Source organism: Bombyx mandarina, chromosome 15 (assembly GCF_030267445.1).
Source record: "Bombyx mandarina strain Sakado chromosome 15, ASM3026744v2".
Taxonomy (NCBI): Eukaryota; Metazoa; Arthropoda; class Insecta; order Lepidoptera; family Bombycidae; genus Bombyx; species Bombyx mandarina.
In genome coordinates this window covers 9,312,458-9,338,378 of record NC_143221.1, presented here as the reverse complement: position 1 = coordinate 9,338,378, position 25,921 = coordinate 9,312,458, and the positions used below count along the sequence as shown (strand labels likewise).

Below are 25,921 nucleotides of genomic sequence, written 5' to 3'. Positions count from 1 at the left end.
AATCACACACGGTCATCCGCCCTCAAATTAGGATTAGGTGTTATGGGTACAAGAAACTGACATACATACTTATAGACGTTTAAATATATTCATAAAATATTTAAATAATAAACACCCAGACAAAGAGCAAACAAACCTATTCATTATTCGACCCTCCGCGCAACTACAAGTATCAGGGGCACTACCTTCCGTACTACCGAGTCATTCAAATAATAAACATAAATAATCCACCTTCTGAATCAATATTGTATGTATCTGTCTATATAATTAAGTAAATATCAGTGCTAGTCAGAGCTCTGTGTGTTCCTTAACCTGTTTGTGGATGAAACTTGGTACAGTTGTTAGTAATCCAGAAGAAAAAAGAAATCTTCATACGCCCTTACGGGGGCATGAAACGAGCCTCGGGGCGAACCCCTATGCCTGAGAAGAAGTACTCAAGGGTAGGTTTCCTAGAGCCTTTCCTAGAGTTGCCTAGAGCGGATTAACCTACCGTGATTTACGACATAGAGTCTTCGGCCAGCGGTCCTTGGGTTGAACTGCGAGTCTGATTGTAATATTGACCGCGGTAATCTCCCTACCTATCTCAGGCTATATCTATTAGAAAGAAATCGATGTTTATTTTAACACAATCAAATTATATATCAACAGCGAAATGTGGACCGGATCACTAATTGTGTTTGAAATTAGTAGATAAAATAATTTAATATCTTTGAGCTGTACATCAGCTTTATCTTCGAAAATTTCATAAAATTAAATAGCTTAGTTGTTTACTTACAATCCGCCTCCCGTGCCTTGTGCGAGAGTTCGAACTAGTCACAGAAGTGGCCGTGCCACTCTTTGAAGGGCTCCTAACACGCCGGTGCGAGGCCTGAAACAAATCCACATTTTAACACACGATAACAATAATATGAGTTCTATTTTCAAATCAATTCAGAATTCAATTGACCAACAAACTAAAGTGCATTAGTTATTCATGCGAGCATTTTTAATTTTCGTTCCAAAATTACACATTTATGTAGAATAGGGATCGCAGCGCATAAAACAAAACTTCTACTGTTCCAAAATCTTCTGTTATAATAATAATTAAAATTAATAATTAACACTTTTATTACGTCTTGCTCATTTTTCAACCGTCTTCGTCATCTTCCTATTTCTCTGTCATTCTGTCTGTCTTTCTCTTCTCCCTTTCTTTCCGTTTTCTCTCACTCACATCTTAACGCACACACACTCTTTTCATACGTTCTGTTCTACTATATAGGTCTATGGTTCTTACCAATCCTACATTTATCTATATATTAATACGTGAAGCAAAAACTTTGTATCCTTTTTTACGAAAATTGCGCGGACGGAGGTGTATGAAATTTTCCACACTTATAGAGAATATAGAGAAGAAGGGCACAATGCTAATATTTTCTTAAAATAATGCATGAAAGATACATTAAATCAATAAAGAAAACATTACACACACTACATACCATATATTTGACGCAACACTCATGCATATTGTACTATTTATTGTCAAACTTTTGTTCTTGACGTCTGTTGTCAAATTGAGAATAGAATAAATATTGTTTGTCTTTGTTAATATTTTTTATAGTCTTGGCGAAATTTGTGATTATAGAAGTCTAAAATACAATCATAATAGTGTACAAACTTACAATTCCAATTAATTATAGTCGAATTTCGACTACTGCGGGACCTCTAGTATGTTTTATTGCCTCATGTTATTGACTATAGTCATATAGCTCGGCAGTCTCACGAACATGTTGAATGTTCATATGGAACACAATTCTCTCGAAGTAAGTTTTGTCAGTCGTATACGCCAGAACATGGTACATTGTGCATAGAGCAAACTTGCACGGCTGCGCTTCCTGAATAGCCTATTTTATAAACATGTTTCGCTACTGTTTGAACAGACCAAGTTCATACGTAGACCGAAGTTGAATGTTGGTTAATAGAATGTGTATAGGTGAAGCCACTAGCTTTTTTTTTGTTTTTTTTTTATTGCCCTTGTATAGCCGGATGGTACGTGGCAAAAAAGACCTCTGGAAACGCACTGTCGATGAACGCAGCGGTTCCAGATAATATGGATGAACTCTGCTCCGATGGCGGGCGGTGCCATGATAAAAAGGAGATGAAGGGATCATCTCAAACAATTCGTCAGAGCACTCCATATGGAACAAACGGTACAAAATACAGAGGGAACCGAAGTACCTCCGCAGACCCAGACCCAGACTCAGACTATTAACATGTAATGAAATACTTTACCCAGTTCTATCATTGTTTGAAGCACTCAGCCGCGTGTACAAGGCTCGAGTTTGTTATAGGACTGATATGGAATGCGTACTATCTCGACGTTATTTAATGTTACGGAATATTGCGTGAAGCCGTACTACATTCAATTGTTCGCACTCGGGTTACGTGTTGTAATAGACTGTTTTGCAAAACAAAACATATTATACGAATCTTTAGAAAATAAAATGCTGTGTAGCGGTATCGTAGAATGGAAAGAAATGCTGCAAAAAACCTGAATCGCGCTAACGACATTTTAAACGTTAATTGAAATCGTCGTCGGTCGGAAAACCCACTGAATTTCTAGTGAGTTTTTCTCAGTGAGTTGAGATTCCGATCCGGTTTCGATACTGATTCAACGAAGCACTTCTTTTGCGCTGAGAGCTCGATCATCAACCAAAGCGAAGCTAGAATAACCCCTGGAAGTCACTGGCCGAAAGGTAGGCGAAAAAAACTCTACCGAGCAAAGAAACCACATATGTCTAAAATCTAATCTTTGTCGTGTGCGTTATACCCCTCTACGCCAGTTACGAATCTTTGAAAATGTAAATAAATGAAATATTATGTATATTTAATTACCAGAGCATCTACACACCACTTAAAATTCGTTGTGAAAATAAAAATATTGTAACTCACACAATAGAATTGAATTGCGCATTAATGTGCAATTTCTTGCTTATCTTACTTATGTTGTCTTATTTATGTTATTAAAAGCAAATTTTATTTTTAAAAAACATATAGAGATCGTATACAAGCTCATAATAATATCGGAATTAACACTACACTATCCTTGAACGAATATGAGCTATATAGTAATGCTGCAAAATATATTTTTAGTTTGAAATCTCAATAATTGAAAATCATTTGTGATATTCGGACGATGAGAGCAAAACTTTAGCTTTTAGCGAATATTGCAGCTACAGTTTGAAATGGTGCGATGGAAAAATAAACTGCGACGTATACATAATATGCAACGATTCAGTGTATGAACGTCTACTGTCTAGACGGCTTGTTCAGGTGTCATTCACTCTCAAATTACATCACAAATTTCGCTAAACTTTCGTTTAAAAAAATTTTTTTTCTTCTCGTAGATAGATTCTTTTGATACTCGTAAATAATCAATCTAACACACTTGAATACCAATAAAACAATCAATAAACTTAATCTCATTCCATATTCCGATTTGTAAGTCAGCACCATTTTGCCTATTTGTGTCGCGTCCAGCTTTCAGATATGAAGGGTGAGATAGTCATAAAATACAATAGACTTCGACCTCTGCCTCAACGTAGGTAGCGAGCGGCATTCAAGTTGTGATGCTTCTAAGCTCGGGTAACCTCTTAACACCAGCTGGACCGTGATTTTGTTCACCCGTCTTGACAATAAAGATAAAGAAATCCTTTTTTAACACCTAGCAACTTTAAGTAAGTGTAAGTGATTAAGCCTTATCTTTGTTGCTGTGCTTAGGCACGAGCTCACGGCTCACCTGGTGTTCAGTGATTACCGGTGCCCATATTAGCGTGAACGCTGTTACCCTCCTTGGTATATGGAGTTGAAGTCTCAGAAACATTTCCGATACCCCCTCCCCCCGTCCTCGAACCGGGATGCGTGAATGCCTTCCGGTAGTTATAGACAGGATAGTAATACCCACCTTCGTGAGCAAGCGTCAGTATTTGTTTCATAATACTGAAATTCCTCAAATGTGTACTTCTAGTTACAGTTCAGTCGTATGGACATGTGAAGCTAGTCTGTGATAGAGTTGAACACTGATTAGCGAAACTGTTTTACACGACAGCCATCAAGTTTGACTTGATTAGATTTATTTACATTAATGATATCCCTATTTATTAAGACCTATTATTCGCACACAACATGACGATTCAGCTAAGCGTATTTATTGCAAACATTGTACCTACACCAAAATAGGTCTGTTGCCTACATTTTCAAAAACAAAAGGTATAGTATTAATATCGAGGGCCGCGGTGTAGAAGATCACTTGTATGAAAAGTCCGTTACCTGCGTACCCTGGGGATCATGCCGTTCTATAAATATCACCGTGACATTACACGTAATTCGAAGACTCTGACATTTCACAGAAACATATGTATCTACTGTAATCGTTGAGCTGTTGCTATAGATACATATTATGTGTGATTAAGTCGCGAATCGTAAATACAAAAGTTCAAATTACAATCATCAAACTGATATACGGTTTCATTGGTGTATATCCAGATTTATCTGGAAACTTTTTGCGTTTTCAGAATTATAACAGTACTAGACACGCCCTGCGGTTCGACCTGCGATTAGATAATATATTTAAAAAATCAAATCACGGCTCATTTCTCCGGTATTGACAACTGCTTGTGTTACTCTCTGGTAAATAAACTGCATGTCAATTTGTAAAACTGTTAGTACGTAAAATTGCCTAAAACTCCTGGTGTTGCCTGGGTTATACATATTATTTACTGTTCCAAAGCATTACTTAATTACACTTATTAATCCAAGTGTTTTAAGTTTATTATTCAATTTTAAGTAACGTTAACTTTTTATCTATTTTCTATCTTTTTCTTCTATTTTTTTTAATTTTGTATCTATTTTATATATTATATATATTCTATCTTTAGATGAAATTTTAACTATTACAAACATACAAAATTTCACATTATTGTAAACTTAAACAATAAAATATAATGAAAACGTTCATTGAATTGACGTCCGTGCGACGAGACAAGCTCGAGTTCGGAGGCCGAAAAACGAAATACGATACATAAAGACGTTTTCCTAAACATCACAGTGTTACGTATTTTCCTTATTGATTGGCAACATTAAATTTGACGAGGGTGCTTGAACGATACGATTTTACCTCGTTATTGGAAATTCTGGCTACAATGTGTCCTTTGAAACGTATAACGAAAGAAGAACTTATAGCCGATTGCGAACATATATATGAAAACTTTGACATTTATTATGAAGTAAATTTTACGACTTACATAATTTATCGGCGGCCCTACAAAAACGGGTGTTATTCAGTTTCCTAATTCAGCTTCGTAGCTCTTGCAGTCATAACTCAAGCTTACGTAACCGTTGTTCTTAATAACGTTTACTTCGACGCCAATAATCTTATAACGTACAGCGTCGCTTTGAAAAAAAAAAACCAGTATGATTTAGCTACGTAGGCTAACGCAGAAAAATGGGCAAAGAGTCCGTTTCTTTTCTCCATACTTATTCGATGGTAGCCAAAGGGGCTATTCCAGCTACACGCCGACAGGTAGGTGAGCTCAAGGGCTTAATCCGAGAATATTTGCTAACACTAGCCTTAACAAAAGCAGTGCTTTGCACAATCTACCACCGGATCGGAATCGCGACCCACTGAGTAGATCCGGCGAGAAAATCAAGTTGTGTCCATGGGGGTTAAAGAATCCGTAAGAATCTGTTCGATACGATTATTAGGGATAGAAGTGCGGGGAGCAAGTGCAGTAGTAAGAGTTCTCCTTAAGTTAACCAGCTGTGAGCTTCCATGGCAGCACACCTGGTCTTTTTCCACGCAGAAGTAGTTCTGCTTAAACCGACGTTCGTTCAGTTTGTAGGATAGGACAACCGTTATTCCATTATGTACTCAATATAGAATGAAATAACAAACCAAGCTATACGACGCGAGGATGGAATCTCAATTCCATCCTTGCGTCTTACAGCTTGGCATCCACTTTTTGCCGAGTTGACCTTAACCTTAACCTTAGGCGCTTAGTACAAAGTGATTTATGTGTGGGTGCGTAGTAAGTGCATTGTTGCCCCTCTTAGCTAAGAATTATAGTGGTGTGCGATAGGAATGAGATTACTATTAAGAGATGTGCCTTTGTTTGACTCGATTAGGTTGTGCATTCTGATCAAGTTTGCAATTTTCTTTTAATATTAGGGGTTAAAGTATGAAATTGCTAAAAAATTTAAATTGGTTTTTTTTTTCATTTACCATATTTATTTAATCAAAATATCTACCATTATTATCTATAAATTGCTGCCATCTAATAGGAAGGTCATTTATACCTTTCGGATAGAACTCTGGTGATCTAGATTTTACAAACTGTGTGAAAGCATTTTGTGCTAGGTACCTCCTGGGAAGAAAACTTTTGATCACATAGAAAATTGTCCAAATCACGAAAAAAATGGTAGTCCGTTGGAGCAAGGTCTGGCGAATACGGAGAGTGACGAATAGTTTCTAATTACAGTTCCTGTTTAGTTAAAACGGTTTCTCGTGCTGTATGAGGTTTCGCGTTATCATTAAGCAATAATGGTGAAGATCGATTCATGAGTCCGAGCTGTTTCACTACAAGTTTTGCTATCATTGTTCGGAGTTCGGCACAGTAAACATCTGCCGTTATTGCTTAACAAGTTCAATGAAAACTAGTGTATAACACCATGCTGAGACCACCAAACCGCTACCATTACCTTTTTATTGGTAAGCTTTGCTTTAGGATACTATTGCGGCGTTTGACTTGGGGTCAGCCATTGCATTTTTCGCTTACGTTTATCGTAAAGAATCCACTTTTCATCACATGTCCCAATTCGATCCAGTATTCCTTCATTTCTGTATCGATTCAACAAGGCAACACAAGTTTCAACACGCGTTTCTTTCTGCAAATCATGAGGCACACATTTTTCATATTTTTTATTTTATTGATTTGACGCAAATGAGTCAATATTGTTGATAAGGTTAAGTTAAAACATGCCGCTAATTCCTGGGTATTTTGGCTCGGATCGGCTTCCACCGTCTCTTTCAATTCATTGTTATTCAGATGTGTGGGCGATCTTCCACATGGTTCGTTCTACAAATAAACATTTCCATCACGAAAGCGTTTAAACCAAAATCACACCGTGCGTTAATTAGCAGTCCCCCTCTCCAAACGCAACATTGATATTGCGAGCTGTTTCTGCAGCGTTGGTTCCACGTCGGAACTCGTATTCAAAAATCACTCGAATTTTCGAAGTATCCATCTTTCTTGTCTAAGCTGAATAAAAAAAAAACAACTGAAAGTCGATAGTCGAATTGTTTAATAAAAGATCTTCATAAGTACCACTTGAAAAAAGTTTCACTCAAAAATCTCAAACCATGAAGGTCTTTTTTTTATTGCTTAGATGGGTGACTAGCTCACAGCCCACCTGGTGTTAAGTGGTTACTGGAGCCCATAGACACCTATGAAGTAAATGCGCCACCCACCTTGAGATATACATAAGTTCTAAGGTCTCAGTATAGTTACAACGGCTACCCCACCGCTCAAACTGAACCGCATTACTGCTTCACGGCAGAAATACGCGGGGTGGTGATACCAACCCGTGCGGCCTAACAAGAGGTCCTACCACCAGTAATTACGCAAATTATAATTTTGCGGGTTTCATTTTTATAACACGATGCTATTCCTTCACCGTGGAAGTCAATCGTGAACATTTGTTGAAGACGTATTTCATTAGAAAAATTGGTACCCGCCTGGGATTCGAACACTGGTGCATCGCTCGACACGAATCCACCGGACGTCTTATCCTTTAAGCCACGACGACTTCTAAAACTTTTACAATAAAACGGCAATTTCATACTTTAACCCCTATTATAATCCGATTTACTGCCTAGCTTGACTAATCTAAGGTATGTTCAAGACATACTTCCGGTATTAGTATTTATTCTCATTTCAGTTAGTCGTCAGTAATGAGAATAATAATCAGATGTCTCTGTCGTCATTAAATCTACTCTGATAACTAAAGTTCTCGTTACAAAACGACCCTTGTCAACCGACAAACGAGGGCAAACTGACAATAATATTGTATTAAATCATCGTCTTCGCTTAGTTTTAAAGTAAAGTACTTCTTCTGCAAACGTATTATTTTTCATGGAATGTCTGTATTTACATTAAAAGGTAAAAAGAATATCTTGGGTTGCTTCTTAATAAAAACTAAACATTTTCTATAAAAGTATCTCTCCGAATTTTGATTAATTATGTAAAAATGTAATTACTATTTTATAATCAATTGCCTTGCATATCATGTATATGTTTAAATAAATCTAACAGTTTTTTACTACATTTGTTTGGGCTACATACATATTGCATGAACTGCAGTGGCTTTTTTTATTTTTCTGGACAAACTTGGCCCCCTTTGCTGGTCGATCTTTGATTTGGTTTTTTTTATTGCGCTTGTAGAGAGACGAGCGTACGGCCAACCTGATGGTGAGTGGTTACCGTGACTCATAGACATCAGCAATGCCAGGGGCAAAACCAAGCAGCTGTCTACTGCAAATTTTTTGAAACCGATCTTGAAATCCAAACTGAGAGAGAGAGAGAGAGAGAGACTACACTTTATTGCACACCAAAACACAATTTACATTCGAAATTACAGAAGTTCTGCAAAATATAAAAAAAAATATAGCAGGTATGTTGTGGTGTACTATAGACAATACATTATTATAGAAAAAATATACATACAAGAAACAGATATATACCGTTTACATATAATATGAAATAATTGATTTTTATACCAATTTACATACTTACATATATTACAATACATACTTACATAATAATAATACATAATAAATCAACAGTATGGAAATATTAAATGATAATGATGCAAACAAACAGCACTATATAAGCATATAAGTAGTATTCCTTCACCATTGTTTTAAAACAGTTTAAAGTTGGAGCACTTCTCACTGCATCCTGCAGTGTACTCCACAATCGAACCGCCTGGATGGTGAACGAACTATCAAAGAATGATGATGAATGAGCCGGCATTTTCAGTCTCAGACTATCCGATGATCTCAGGGAAAAACTATGCGTATCACCTAGGAACTAGACAGGTTCTTTGAGATATGACATAGGGGTTAAAGAGAGTACAATATAGTAAAGAAAGGATACGAGTATTGTGGCGAAGGCTAATTGGTAACCACTTGAGTTTAGTGCGAAATTCAGATACATGATCATATTGCCGTAACCCAAATATGAATCTTATACAGAAATTTTGTAGTTTTCAGGTGACTACATTCACTTCATGTTGATTGAGCGGAACCCGTGAGATCGCACCGAGCATCGTTCATTATTTACCTTTTAAATTTTCTTTAAAAAAACATTCACTCGACCTGTGGCAACTCAAACGATCTATACGAAATCGATAGATGACAAACAATCAGCCTTGTTTCGAAACCAATAGAAACGTGCGACGTTTTTATTGTTGCGATGCGAGACCTGACAGACGGGCTTTGTGGAAACACCACACAAAGATAATTAATCTGTCAACTAGCCGTGTTTCGATTTGAACCAACACCGATACATGCACACCACACATTAAATCGAAACACGATTGCTTTAAAAAAACGTTTTCGACAGCCAAAAGCACTTTACTCATTTTAATTTATAACTTAATCTCCAATTGTGAAATTTTTAAATAAAATATTATAAAGTATTCATATTCACCGGACGTTTGTTGACTGGATCTGCACCATACCGCGATTTAAACTTGTGAGAATTAAAAAAATATTCAGGAGCACTCTTATAAATTTTAATACGAAATCAAATGAAGAGGAAAGTAGTGTTCTTACATTAAGAAAAACAGCGTAACAATGTGTAAGAACGCAGCTGCCGCTGGCAATGTTCCAGCTCAGTACGGCCTACCGGTTATAGTCTCCTCGTGGCCTTGTTGTCCGCTACTACTAACTGAAATAAATAAAAATTCTTGCTGCGGAATATCTCAATATATTTTAATAGACAGACCTTTTTCGATAAAGCAAGAACTTTATAGAAATTGTACAATGACATAAAACGACATCTAGTCGTTTATTTTTAAATTGGACATGGTTTGTAATAATATACTCTGGTCGAGTATATTCTAGAGAGTCATCCGTTTTTAAAATAGAACGGTGAATATTATTTCGTACAAAGTTCATCAATAAATTAAAAACAGCGAATTCGGGGAAAATTTAAATAGATTATTCTTGGCACTTGGGTATGTTATTAATTATTGTTATCTGTTCTATTCATTTTAATTTGATGGACAGCTAAATGGTATAGTTACTATGTGGATGAATATAACGCAATAGTTACTTTAATAAGTAATGCAACGAAAAGGCATAGATTTTGTAAAAATAACATAATTTGGCAGAGGTTATGAAAAGTTCACGGTATTTATTTTTGTTCTGCGATCAAATTATCAATTACAAAACACATATTAGGGTGGTCCTTATTTAGGGTTTGCCCGAAAAAAAAAATCACGATAGTCCTAAATCGGATCTAAATTAAAAAAAAAAACTTGCCAAGTTACAGCTCTTAATTTTAATTTTAACTCGCCCCTCCTGATAACCAAACTTTTAAATAGAAATAACAGGGGAAAAAATCTTTAGAATTTTTTACGTCATGAACGGATGAACAGTGAATTTATGATATAATTTTATGTAAATTTACAAATGGTTGATGCAGATTTTAATTTACATGTATTATTTCTGTGAAATTTTATTATTCCAGACATTTTAAACAATGGGTTCGTGTATTATTTCAAAATTATTTTATTCATAGTTTGAATCGAGAAACCTTTATTTTCCTAATTTATTGCGTAATGTTTTATATAACAGAAAATTTAAATATGTGACAAATATGAAAATCAATAGTTTATTGTGTTTCCAAATCGAACTCTTAGGAATACCAGGAAAAAAAGAATATCACCAAACACCCAACCCAAGTTGAAAGCTTTATAATTTGTTCAGAAACTAGTTCCAGGCACAGCCTATGACACTTAGAGACTCGTTCCGTAAAAAAGAACTCTGATCCACTGCCAACTTTGATCGATTACTGCCAGCTTTAACAGTATTATGTAACCCTATAGCAGAAACTTATCCACTTCGCAAATTGTTACTCCGTACTGTACGTACTGTGTGGATACTGATTACTGGGCTCCTTTCTAGCGAACTTATTGGATTTATATCTTTATCAATCATAATTCTGGGCTAATCTAATCAAAGCTAATTCGTTGGATTGGGATCGCGATCATTTGGGATTTAATTGAGGTTCAATTGTTATATTATTCATTTAATGTGCGAAATTTTGATTAATTTCGAATCTAATAACTAAGTAAACGCTTTCAAGGAATGTTCTAGAATCATACAGGTATTGGAATTTTTTTATACAGCAGAAGTAATTGAATTACTTCTGAATAATTAAATAACTTCTGCTGTAATATTTTTATATTTCATAACCCTCGATAAGAATTTCGGTTTAATTATGATATTATGTTTGTTTTATTTTCAAAAAATCTGGAAACTTATCATAGATGCATTTTTCTAAGGGTATAACTTTAGAAACATTGTAAAACTTGAAACTTATTAATATACTTGAAGGTCCAAACTTTGCGTGATTTGCATGATTCAGTTCCCAGTTATTGTTAGTTATTATTATTATTGTTATACATATATAACAAAAGAGGTTCGAAGGGATCCTCAGAGCTAGGAAACGGCTTGACGGTTCCCCTTGATATTACTGATATACGTGGGCGTAGGTGATCGCTCACCACCAGGAGAATCACTTGCTTATCCGCCTTCTAAGGCAATCAAAAATGTCTCCTGCTCTTGAAAGTTTCGAAAAATTCAGGGAGTATAATTCAATGAGCGCCCTCAGAAACCTTCCCAATTATTTTGTTCACATGTTCCCGAATATCAAAGTACCCTGCAAAATAATGCTTTCTCATTTGCAAGCAAACGCGAGTTTTATTGTTCGCACATTATCACGTTCGATGCTCTCGTTGTCTTGTATTTCAAATTTTTATATAGCTCATTCTCACGTTCTCTAATGTCACTTTCTTTTATATTTGAAAACATTAGAGTTTATCTATGATTTTTGAATGAAACTTTTTGTTATACCTGCAAACAACGTTCACATGAAGTGTCCGTGTAATGCTTTAGTACATAGAAACCTAAATCACGATTCGATTTGTGAACTTTTCTAGTATTCCACAGTCCACAGCGCTATGATCTTCTTCAAACGAGGCTTGTGGAGAGTATTAAACGGTAGGCAGCGGCTTGACTCTGCCCCTGGCGTTGTTGAAGTCCATGGGCGACGGTAACCACTCACCATCAGGTGGGCCGTATGCTCGTCTGCCTACAAGGGCAATAAAGAAAAAAAAAGTCTTATTTTCCTGACAGCATTGGCATTGGTCCAGGTGCCATGTTTAATCAGTTGTGCTTGAAATACAATATCGTCATTACGCGTTTTATTAGCTTAAGCTGGAACGACAGTACAAAATCGATTTTATACAGTACTTAATCTAATTTTTTTTTAAATGTCGTAGTTGCCAGCAAATAAAAATCTATGTTACTTTGTTATTATATTTCATATAATCAGAGTACTGACTGTATTTTTTTCTTTTTTTCTCTTAACCTTTATTCTAATATTAAAATTAGTCGTTTAAATTGCAAATGCTATGTAAGCGAATGTTTTATAGATACAGAACGTAGAAAATCGTTAGCAATAAAACTTCTCTCAAAATAAAATCTTCATTGAGTTTATGAAATACGACATTTAATCATTGTTATTTAATTATATGTTATCTTTGGAATAAGCTCTAATTTAAGTTACTGATAAAATTTTAAACCATCCGCTATAACATCAAAACCGGTTTCTTGTTTGCAACAGGTCTTATTACCATCAAGTTTCTAAGTCAAGAAACTGATACCTAATCTTAGTTCAGAAAGACATGTTAATATTATTAATATAATGTTATGTTCTAGCACACAGATTTAGCGCTATTTATTTTTATTCATTGCTTAAGTTTTTTCCCCTGTCTAATCGCTGGTTGCCTAAGGAGCTATTCCAGCTATCCCAGACGGGTAGGTGAGCTCACAGGCTCAAGTTAAGAGAGTTTGCCAACACTAACCCTACAAGAGTAGTGCTTCACTGAATCTACTAGCGGATCAGACTCGCAACTCACTGAAAAGACCCGGCGAGAAACTCAGTGGGCTAAGCTTAATCTGATTTTTTTTTCGTTCCATAAACATCACAACGCGTATGCCTCCAGCCACCGTGAGACATGCGGTCGCAGTCTCAATTGAATTGTACAGCTTTCCCACTTTTCAAACTGGGACGTATAAATATTTCGCGGTAAACATAGGCAGGATGGTGGTCGGCAGTGTAGGCCTATAATACGTCCTACAAATTTCACGTTCGCCAGAATTTAACCACCCTGGAACAAACTATAATTTGACAATTGCTTACATTTCTAAATTGATAATATTCAACAAGTTCTAATTCGACATCGAATAAATAAAATATTAGTATCATCATCATCATCATTATCATCAACAGCCCACAGTCGTCCACTGCTGGACATAGGCCTCTCCCAATCTACACCACTGAGCCCGGTCTGCGGCTCAGTATTATAATTCAGTATTATCAATATTAGTATGGATGGATGTAATTATGGTCGGCAGTGCAGGCCACACGTTCGACAAATTTCACATTCGCCAGAACTTAACCACACTGGAACAAACTATAATTTGACAATTGCTTACATTTTTAAATTGATAATATTCAACAAGTTCTAATTCGACATCGAATAAATAAAATATTAGTATGGATGGATGTAATTATCGTCATAATCGCCTGGAGGTTTTGACAGTGGATTGCTTTGAAACTCAAATAGTCTGTTTACAAAACATTCCTTCGTTTCGCTTAATGATAATATTGAGAGGTGAAAGGCCATTTCGCTTAATATGCGACATTTATCTTTGTAATTACAGGTTCGTTTTATTTAGTATTAGCATCAACAGTTTGATGTTTTTAATTGAACTTCGATTATGTTTACCCCAGCTGAAGAAGTTTTATTGTCGTGGTATTTTTCCAAATTTTAAACTTTAAATGGCTCTCTGGCTCTCCTGTAAAGATGCAAAAATGTCGCTCAGACCAAAATAACCTTTCACCCCTCTATCCAATGCTCTAGTAAAAATAGATTTTCCCAGTCTAAATACGTAACTTATTCGTATATGTAGTTTTGTTTTTGTTATTATTTAGTTACTTTTAACGAAAATCACAAAATATTTATATACCTAGACGAACGTTACATTGTTTTAACTTTCCATAATACTAGTATTATTTACGACACGTCCTTGAGCGAAAATAGATTTGATAGCAATTAATTACCGTCCCGTGCTTGATAGTGAAGTTTCGTGGCCATCCTTAATTTCCCTTCGAGTAAAAAGTGCGTGATTTATAACTTGTATCTACCGTGTCTATCTATAGACCGAAAACGCTTTTTGTGAATATGAACTAGACTATTTCTGCCAGGAAACAATCTTGACTTCATGACCGTTATTACTATGTTAGTCAGACCTTCTTATGTCAAACTATCTCCCAAAAAGGCAGCGCATTCCACTTTCAAGCATCAATGTGTTCTGGTTATTAGGACCGATGAAAAATTATTACTGGTGGTAGGACCTCTTGTGAGTCCGCGCGGGGGGTACCACCACCCTGCCTATTTCTGCCATGAAGCAGTAATGCGTTTCGGTTTGAAGGGTGGGGCAGCCGTTGTAACTATACTCGAGACCTTAGAACTTATATCTCAAGGTGGGTGGCGCATTTACGTTGTGGATATCTATGAGCTCCAGTATCCACTTAACACCAGGTGGGATGTGAGCTCGTCCACCTACCTAAGCAATAAAAAATAAATAAATAAAGCAATGTGAAAATAACAAGACCACACTGTATTCATATATCTTATACCTTTAAACGAGAAATTCTTGTGTATATTTTATAATTTAAATCTCGGAAACAGCTCCAACGATTTTCATAAAATTTAGTATACAAGGGATTTCGGGGGCGATAAATCGATCTAGCTACGATTTATTTTCAGAAAATGTTGTTTTATTCGTGTTTTCAATAATCAACTCTTCCCGACATCTATTAGCGAGACACAAGATGGCGTTATAAAAAAAAACAAACAACAAACAAAGCTCGGTCATAATCTAGTGTAGTTTAATAACAAAAAAAAACGTTTAAATAGGAAAGCAAACTAAAAATTTATATCATATTTTTTATCCTGTTGATATTGGTCATGATACTAAAGCGAAGTTATAAAATTATTGTGTTGTCGTCTTTCCGATGTGTACGCAAATTTTCAACTGAATCGGACTTCTTGGATGACAATGACGTTACATTTAAACATACATACAAACTCAGCCCATAAAAGCGTGTTAAAGAAACTATTAACTGATTAAAAACATTATTATAATATTTTTTTATATATTTTTATTATTATATTCTCCACTACTACGCGCTATCCCACAAGAACCATGCCTTTTTTTAAAATGAATAGCAGCTAAAATCTTCTCGTTCTCTTTCCCATTAAAAAAGCTAAAATATAAAAAATAGAGGTCTAAAATCTCATTACTATTTCATGAGAAATGAATACACAGTCATGACTCAATATAAGTTAGAAAGTACACAAAGTGGTAAAAGCAATGTTGGCTACAAAGTCAGATTGCTGTGAGCAGAGCGCTCTCTAGATCCGACATGATTAAATATTCCACATGCATATTTTACTTACATACATACAGTTGACGTGATGTTTAGAGAAATCAACATTTAAACGTGCTCTTTAGAAATATCAACAAAGAATGAAATTAATAGTGATTCTATTGGGCAACGGGTCTGTATTCAATTTCCGGTTGAAATCTGTACCTTTGTTAACGATATGATATTTTGGGTTTAGGTGTACTTTTCTGTGAATGTGGCTCTGCACCAAGGAAACTATTAATATAAACAAATACCGTTGTCTGATGTTAAAGATTTTTCTTAGGAATCAAGTAATAACAAAGAGAAGCTAATCAATTAAATAAGACTCTAATTAATTTTGAAGATTTTAAGCTACACAGATTGTTAATACTCGGATAATAATGTAACAATAACAAAATCTTATACGTTTTGTTTTTTCATTATGTATCTTATTTAGCTTCTCTCGAAGCTAAAACCACAGTGTAGCGGCGAGATTAATTTCAAAACAAAACAGTTTTGTTTCATGTAAATATGTTTACCCGTATTTTGGAAACAAAAACACTTTTCCTAGATAAAATACGTTTTCTTTATCTTTACAAAAAACACAAAATTCTATCCGTAACCCCAAATACTCCATTGAAGAATTCGCCTTTGATTAACAGGTTTCTATTAGCTTGACCTGTATCTATCTATATAACGCAATTTTTCAACTTAATTTTCAACAACTTCAAGACTTGATCCGAGTACATATTATGTACGTGCATCAAAAACCCAATTTTTAGTTCCAATTAATACATAATATTAACAAGGGTTTTATTTTAAATTTAATGAAACTATAATACATATAATGATATGGAATACTCCAGAATGAATGAATAATAAAAGACTTAATTGTGGTTTCTTTAATATAGAAAAACACATATAAAACCATTAATCTTTTTTTTAAATTAATATTTTAAACAGTATTATAATACAATGAAAAACTGAACTACTTCTCTTCACAGAGTGATAGACAGGTGAGTGACTGGGTCTAAGAAACAAAATTTTTTTAAACAAAAGTGTTTTAAATAATACTATAGGTTTTTCTTTACATACATTTCATTGTTTTATACCATAACCGTCTTGAATTTGCGTGAATATCTGTTTACGGCTCACTTCCTTTTTTTAAACCTAGATTATAGATACCACTAAATGATTTTTACCGTACACTAAGAGATTGACGAAGTATGAAAGGTCGGCCGATTGCTGTGGAATAATTGATATCCCGACCTCCGGGATACGTATTTACTTCACGGTAGAAACAGACAGAATGGTTGAAGCAACCCTTTTAAGCAGAATAATATATATCATGGTCAGGGTAGGAAATCGGAGGCAGATAGATCATAGAAGATAGATAAAAAAGACATGTATGTTGCGGTAAGTATCATAGATTGGAATAAATGCGGCAAAATCTGAATTGCACTAAAAACATTTACAATGTATGTTTACATGTGTGTATACAAGTACGATATATAACTATGTAGGTATATATACGATCACGACCACTCTGTCAAGAGTGACACGACTGAGAAGAAGAAGAATACAAGTACCGAAAAATTACTTTCGGAACGTCAGTCTACCGATTAATAACGCTGATTCATTGAAGGTTCCCTTTCCCTTCGTAGTCGTGATGCCCAAACATTTTAGCCAACCATCACAAGTCCTGCACACGTTTACATTGTCAACGTGTCATCAATTTTTACCGCAGCTTCAGTTCGATCCATGAAAAACAGTCGTCATAGCAAGTCAGCATTTTTTTATTGCTTAGCTGAACGAGCTCATGGTACACCTAGTATCCAGTAGTTACAGGAACTAATAGATATCAACTACATAAATGCCGCCACTCACCTTGAGACATGAGTTGTAAGTCCAAGTTATAACTAGTCTGTCCATAAATACTGTTACACAAAAACTTTTCTTTTTTTTCAACTTTTTAATCATTTTGAATTTGAAACACGTATATTATTCTAAAAACTTCTTTCGACTTTGCGCCATTTCACATATTTTTTCATGTTCATTATTAAATTAAAATATGGAATGGTGTGTTAAAGAAAATAGAATTGTTGTGATCGCCTTGTACGAAGTGGGTATGAAGTGGTCGGTTATATTCCAGACAGTTCAAAAGCCATATTATCAGCCGTATGTTCGCATAATAATATCAACAGATACACCAACACTTCGTCTGTCGAAGACAAGAAAAAATCGGGCCAGCCGCGTGCTGTTAGAATTGCAAAGGCTGTTAATGCTGTTAAAGCCAGAATTCGTCGAAACCCCATTAGGACGCAAAAAATCTTATTGCCAGATTCTCAGGACTCTGACGCGTATTATAAAACGAGACCTAAAGCTCGGTGCTTATCGTCGATATACAGGACTAAAACAATCTTTACAATTAAAGAGAGTGGATCGATCAAAACGCCTTCTGTCGCGATACGCAGGTGAAAGGCACAGAAATTTCCTCTTTACCGATGACAAAATTTTCACGATTGAAGAACACTATACACAATAGGCAAAATGATAAAGTGTACGCTCACAGTTCTAAAGAAGCTGCTCAAGTGGCCGGATAGGTACAACGTGGTCATCATCATCAAGGAGTCACTAAACTACATTTTTGTGAAAAAGGAGTGAGAACTTCAGCCAAAGTGTATTAAGTAAGATACAGTCTTGGATCATATTGTGAAACCTCTCAGCAATAATTTTTTAAGAAGGACATGGCCTGCTCTAAAGGACACGGTGACATTGAGTCTCTTAAAAATCTTTGGAGCAAGCAGTGGCGAAATTTCCCTTGGAAACAGTGCGTAGATCCATAGATTCGCGGCCAAACAGATTAAGGGCCGGTATAAAAGAACAAGGTGACCATTTCGAATAGTTTTTTTTTTTTGCTGAGACTTTAATAAATATGTAGGTATAAATTTTAATAATACTACATTACTTCATTTGAAAAAAAATCATTTTCATTTGTAACAGAACTTATGGCTGGACCAGGCATATCTAGTAAAACGGTAGTAAAACCTTTCTAACCGAAACGCGGCTTCTTCGCGGCTGAACAAAGAGTGGTGGTGATACCTACTCATACGGGCTCACCAGTCTTCAGTACAAACTACCAATCTTATCACCAAAGTACTACAGTCAACCAATGTGTGTACCAATAAATCAGCGGAACGTATCTATCAGACCTTGCATATCCACTTCGGCGATTGCTTTGTACCACAGGAAATTAGTTTTCAACTTCCCTAGTTTCTCTATACCTGAAACCATGTGAGTTTAGGTATAACACAAGTTGATCTACCGAGCTTCTACGTAGATGGAGCGCATGCATTATTGAATCGGAAATTTTCACTGAAGAGCGCTACATTGAAGTAACTAATCTGTGTCAACCATGTCAAACCAGAAAATTGCAAAAATTGTAAGAGTAGAAATATGCTCCTTGTATTTACGTAAGTATAAGTAAGTTTTAGAACATTTAAATAAATACGAGGAAGTATTATTTATTAACTTTGTATAAAATAACCGTAGTATTGCTATAACAATCACAGACTAAAAAACACTATATGTAAACACAATGCATTTGGTAATACTATATAGTTACAAGATTGCATTTGGTTACCTACCTATAAGTCTTTATTTGTGACTTCTGCATAATAATGTATGACCTGTGACAGTATAAAAATTACCGTCAAAGGATTAATATCAAGTAAAAAAATTGTAACCGCGTAAACCACTGCAAAAATAAGAGTAATTAATCCGCAAATGAATAAGTCTTGCATGTTTGAAAGCGAGTTACACTAGTTACATAATCACCAATCGCTTTGTGTTGCGCGATCACTCCCGTCTCCGAGAATTTCCTAGTGGTGCAGAGGGGTGGGGGCCCACAGGAATTGATGTCCACGAAGAAAAAGAGCTGGACAAATTGCACGGTCTCTTTTTATCCATCACCTCACAATTTTTAAAATTTAATAATTACCACATATAATACCCTTAAAACCGAACAAGGGAATCGTGTATTCGCGCAGCGCAATATTATGTTAGTCTAAAATTGAAAAAACCTTGACACTTCGTCGCGGCAGTGCTTGCCTATAATCTATGGTGTTTTATAGCCAATGACATGCTCTAGACATGTTCGTGTGATGCACAGCAGTTTACCACAGATTTGCACCAGCCGGAGCCTTGTACTGCACTGACATACTTTTTATCTATGTACTTTAACTGACATTTTACCTATCCATATTACAATAGTTTTTAAATTTCCGGTAATATATTTTTTCATTCAAAACCAAAATAGTTTTAAAAACTGTAATTAAAGTTCATTAAATTTTACTCTTATATATTAAAAAACGTGCTATGTAATCTTTACTAGCGTATAACAAAATGTAACATTCCTTATTAATATTATTATAAATATACAGTCTAAAGCAAAAAACTGCTAATTAAACCAGAAGTAGAGATATATCTAGTTAAGTTAAATACCCATTCTCATTATTTAGCTTCTTAACTAATTGTTGAATTTCGTGTCTTTTGATACTAAACGTGTGCCGATTTATTTGAAACTAACAAAATTGCACAAGAAAACGACTGTTCCGTCTGGTAAGAAAACAAATTATTTAAGCGATGTGTTTTTCAATTCATTTAACAACTTTTCAAACATCGACACTGAAAATGAAAATTATTTCTTACTGGTCGTAGGGCTTATTGTAGGTCCGCATAGATAGGTACCACTAGCCTGCCGATTTCTGCTGCAAAGCAGTCATGTATGCCGGATTTTAAAGTGCCATTGCCGTTTTACAATACAAATAGAATCGACCTAATGTCTCCAGATTGATGACGGCGTTCACGCTGTGATATCTTCGGACTCTCGTAATGACTTAAAACCGGGAGGGTCGTGATTTCCTTCACCTTTCGATGCATTAAATAACAACAGCTAAATAGGACGCTCGTCAGGTCAAACGAATGTACAGCTCATTAGGAGTATATAATTCTGAAAACATGTACGCTGGCTTTTGTGAAGTATTCTTCAAACTTTTAGGTCTAATTTAAGTTTGGAGAAGGACATGTGATGAGAACTCCGTGAAGAGTAAAAGATAAGATACAAGAAACATCTAATTGAATGCCAGCTACAGTAATTCAAAGATGTAGGTTTTTACTTCATAACTAGCGACCCGCCCTCGCTTCTCTTCGGAAACAATATATTTTATTATTGATAGCACAGTTCCGCGATGCTACACGCGGTTATTGTGAAGCTAGTCTAAAAAAGTAGCCTAAGTTACTCCTTATATCATCAGCTACCTATCGGTGAAAGTTTCGGCAAAATCGTTCCAGCCGTTCCAGACATTAGCCGGAACAAAGAGACAGACAGACAGACAGACAAAAATTGTAAAAAATGTTAATTTGGTGTATATACCGTATTATATGCATATATTCATATGCATGTAGTAAAAAGCGGTTATTTCTATATTACAAACAGACCCTCCAATTTTATTTATGTGTATAGATACGGTACGGACTTAAACGACTATGTAACTATACATAGTTTGGATGGATTCAAAAAATAATAATTATGCAGTCTGTAGAAAGAGCTCACCCACCTGCTGTTAAGTAGCTACCGGAGTCCACAGACACCAGCAAATGCCCCAGCCTACATTGAGCATGAGTTTTAAGTCTCAATTTTATAATAAAACGGCTATCTGACCCTTCAAACTGGAACGAATTATCGCGTTGCGGCAGAAATAGACAGTGCGGTGGGACCTACTCATGCGGGCTCACTAGACGCCATACCACCAGTAAAAGATAATGCAAAACAATATTTTGTATAATGCCGCTAATCTCATACAACTAGAAATGTAAAATTACTACCTTACTAGGCATACATAAGTTTTAGAGATTGAACAATAATTCTACTAGTGATAAACTGCGATGGTAAGGTGTGGCCACGCACTTATAGTTAACATCATCTAGCCTATTTCTGCCGCAATAAAATCATGCATTCCTATTTGGATAGGAAAAGACGCTCGTAAGTATCCTATTATCAGTCCTGGCAGTCTTGAAGTCTAGGGACGGTGAAGACTTACTATGAGGTAGACAGTATCAGTTACCTTCCGTAGCATACGACTGAGACTCCAATCTCATGTGGCCGACAGGTACATGCAAGACATGTGTAAAGTTGCGTCTAAAAGCTGTGATCATTTTACACCAACTACCTAAATATGTCAAAAAAGTTAACACGTTTTTTCGTAGATTTTTATATTGAGCACGTGGGCTATTTACAATTATCTTTACGCACTAAAAATTTTAAATCATCAGCGAAACTAATTGTTTACTCCTAAATTGAATTAATAATGAAAACTTCATAGCTATATAACAGAAATTGGGAAAGCCGAAACATTCAACACATTTTGGTAACCTCCAATAATGCCTCTACGTTCTACGTAAGCTTCATGAATTAAAATAACATTCGTACATGCCGACTAAACTAGCATATCATTAACAAAAGCGCTATAAACACTTAGCTTACTTAGGTGGCATGCCGGGTACGCGCTACAGCAATTTTCCTGTAATAAAAGAAAATTCTATTACAAAAACTCTAGCTAATACCCTTTAATGGGATTTCGATTCAATTTGACATCAGCTATTACTTTTATAGGCCTTCCGGTAATCAGTAATCATTCTATCTTTTTTTTGGGGTTTGAACAATTATGTGACGGGTATATGAATAGTCAGATAATTGACAAAAAAAACTTGAGTGATTTATTTTAAAATATAAATGTTTAATGTTCCATTAACTAATAGAGTTTTATTTGTATTAACAATATGATTTTCATGTATAAATTTAATATCTATATCCATTCGGACAAAATCGAAAACCCTAACACGTCTTCAAAAGTACGTGCCTTTGTTTAAGGAAAATGAATGCTCCAAAAAAGCAAAACTCCGAAAATTCCCAAGTTAATTAGGACAGATCGTGACACCTTGTTATCTAAGATAATAAATCTTCGAATAACCGTAGCCTTTAATCTTCATTCACGATATAGTCAAGTGCGTTAAGATATGATTCAGTAAGTAATATATAGATTTTCCACGATAGCGAAACTTTGCTTCTTTACTGTCTTATGATGTTAAAAAACGTTTGTTTAATGAAAAATCATTACGAGTGTTGAAAATTATTGGCAACTTCCTTAGTTGGTTATCTTAGATTTTATTTGAATTATAAAAAGCTTAGATTCGAGATGTTATTCCTGCGTTTTTTTTTTTGTTAATTCTGGTTCAAGCGGTGAACGGTAATAATAACAGTATCATAATACTTCGGTTTTAGTGCCAATAAAACTCGATGACAATGCCTACTGGATGACATTGTCACCTCGAATGCTTGGTCGCCCTACCAAATTGCTTTAAACAACACTTCGCAGAGAAAATCTGCATTATGAAGAACCTTAAAGACGTAGGATCCTTAATTCAAACTTGATATCTTCTTTTCAAGTACGTAACCTCATGTGACGTCGTAGCGGGTATCGGAAAACACTTAAAATAAACGTTACATAAGTTTTGAACTAAGATCTAAGGCATTCGAACGTCCACATACGAATAATGACATCACTAGTGTTTCTTTAACGCACATTCGGTGAACTTATATAACATGCAATGCAATATTAATACAAAAATATCAGACCACATAAAAGGCTGATTTGCATAGACGGGTAAATCAAATACGTGCGACGACATTATCGAACTCGACTATTTGTCATGCAAGAACACTCGTAGAGTTCTTAATAATATGACACGATCACTATCATGTAACTATACCGAGACCTAAGAACTTAAATCTCAAGGTGGGTGGCGCATTTACGTTGTAGATGTCTATGGGCTCCAGTTACCACGTAACACCAGGTGGGCTGTGAGCTCGTCCACCCATCTAAGCAATAAAAAAAATTAAAAAACATTCAACAAAACTGCTCACACAATCTTGAAGACTCGTTTCATTCGGTTTATAATAAAGGAGACAACATTCACGTGCAGCTATTGTCAAACTAAGCAAGATTTTACTTTACAGACTTTCTTGGCTGATCGTATTCAAGAAATTCTCTGGGTGAAGTTAGTATCTGATTACCGTCAGTTAGTAAAAAATCCCTCATTGACATCGCCAATACTTGAACTACGATAAAAAAATCACCTTTATAACAAATATCATGAAACACACTGCATTTATGTCGGATGATCCATTTGCATGATTAGATACGACATTTTTGTACAGAGCGATACATAAATCCTATTATAACGATAAAAAATCAGTACATTAAATATATTCATTTTAATCTATACCACATATACTTCAACTTATAAGGTAAGGTATTGCAATAATAGCTAAACGACCTTCTATATCAAACCTGTCAGGAACACACATCGGCCAACCAGTCGATACCACAAATAAACGTTTGATTTCTCCTTAATATATTATGTACAAATAGGCCAGCGCTTGCTACATATTTACGGTAAAAAGGTTTTTTGTTGTTTTATTTGTTGATTGGTTCCGATCTTTTTCCAAGGTAACATTAAAAAACAACATGTACAAATATTATTATATTACAAATATTATATAATTACTGACTGACTGAGTGACTGCTTTTAATAATAACTACTCTTGTTTATATGACTTTTGTACAGATGTGTGAACATCCAAAAAAAATAAAAATTATAATAATATTTGTTCCCATTAATGAATGTTTTACCGTGGTACGTCATCCAGAGAATTTCGGAAGAATCACTAGCTTAATTGCAACTTTGACACCGTTTTAAACACCATTCAAATTGAGTTAACGCGTTCGCCACTCGACTATTAATTGCATAGAGTCGGGGCTCATTGTTTTAGACTGGCGACATAGAGGAGTAATGAACAGCGAACTGAATAATTGTTTGCTATTCAGACAGAACCCAAGCCTGAACGAATGCAGAAAAACACCAGGATAATAATGCCATCCCGAATTTTCCTTTTTTTTTTTTCTTTTTTTTTATTGCTCTTGTAGGCAGACGAGCATACAGCCCACCTGATGGTGAGTGGTTACCGTCGCCCATGGACTTCAGCAATACCAGGGGCAGAGCCAAGCCACTGCCTACCAAATTCCTACCAGCATTAATAGAAATTAGGATGACTAGAAGAGCGTTAAAAAGGAGAATAATGGAATAATGGGTGCTACGTAATGTAATAAATGCAAATTTACACGTTATTATTTGACAGCAAGCTCACAGCTCCTCCTCAATTAAACAGCTTACGGAGACCATAGACATCACATATGCCGCCACTCACATCCATATAGGTAATGCGAATTAAATTATATTTCACTCAATTACATTCTATAACGCGTATCCCACCCTTCAAACAGAAACATGAATGCTTCTCACGGACTAATGGGGGGAAGGCATTGATGCCATCGTCGCATAACCGTATCTACTGTTTAATCTCTCAAGAGACTGTTATTATGTAAGATTGTACCATGTGTTTAATGTAATTGATAACTCGTATCTATACTAATATTATAAAGAGGAAATATTTGTTTGTTTGTTTGTACTGAATAGGCTCCGAAACTACTGAACCGATTTGAAAAATTCTTTCACTGTTTGGAAGTTACACTATTCCCGAGTGACATACACTGTAATCTTTTTTGAAAAAAATTAGGGATCCTTACTAAAACTCCAATAATATAACCCAAGGTGTAAAAAATTACCTAAAATATTCTTTACATGGCGTGCCCTGCGAAAACTATTGATGATAGAATAAAATAATGTACTACGACTTTGTAGAACACATTATTATTTACAAAAAGTGTCGCAACAGCATATGTCTAACTATTATAGTTATTGTGGATAAGTGTTATTTTATTGAAAAAAATAAAACAACATCAAATATCGTTGAAATTTTTGTTAAAGACCCGAGCGGAGCCGGGCCGCTAGTAACATAATAAAAATATTAAGAATACTTCTACATTTGTAGCACAATTGATCAATTTATAAAATTCAAAGACATCAGTCGAAGAGTCGTCTTTAAACGATCTTCAACAAAATGATTTAGCCTATAGTCAACTGGACGTATTGTTGAAACC

At 35.3% G+C, this 25,921-nt stretch overlaps 2 protein-coding genes across 9 annotated transcripts in view; one reads left to right on the top strand and one right to left on the bottom strand.

Moving 5' to 3' along the window:
• LOC114248952 (uncharacterized) overlaps positions 1-25,921 on the top strand; it is a 120,324-nt gene that overhangs the window by 24,814 nt on the left and 69,589 nt on the right. The window lies entirely within an intron of this gene.
• LOC114248953 (uncharacterized) overlaps positions 1-25,921 on the bottom strand; it is a 70,831-nt gene that overhangs the window by 5,413 nt on the left and 39,497 nt on the right. For 2 of the 5 annotated variants that reach the window (XM_089732939.1, XM_028182393.2), the window contains exons 3-4: positions 22,345-22,381; positions 776-868 (exon numbers count right to left, since the gene is read on the bottom strand). The gene's annotated coding sequence lies outside the window, so the exon portion shown is untranslated. Of the gene's footprint in view, positions 1-775; positions 869-9,743; positions 9,932-22,344; positions 22,382-25,921 lie in introns of those variants that run through there. The other 3 variants (XM_089732940.1, XM_028182394.2, XM_028182398.2) reach the window with 2 other exon arrangements.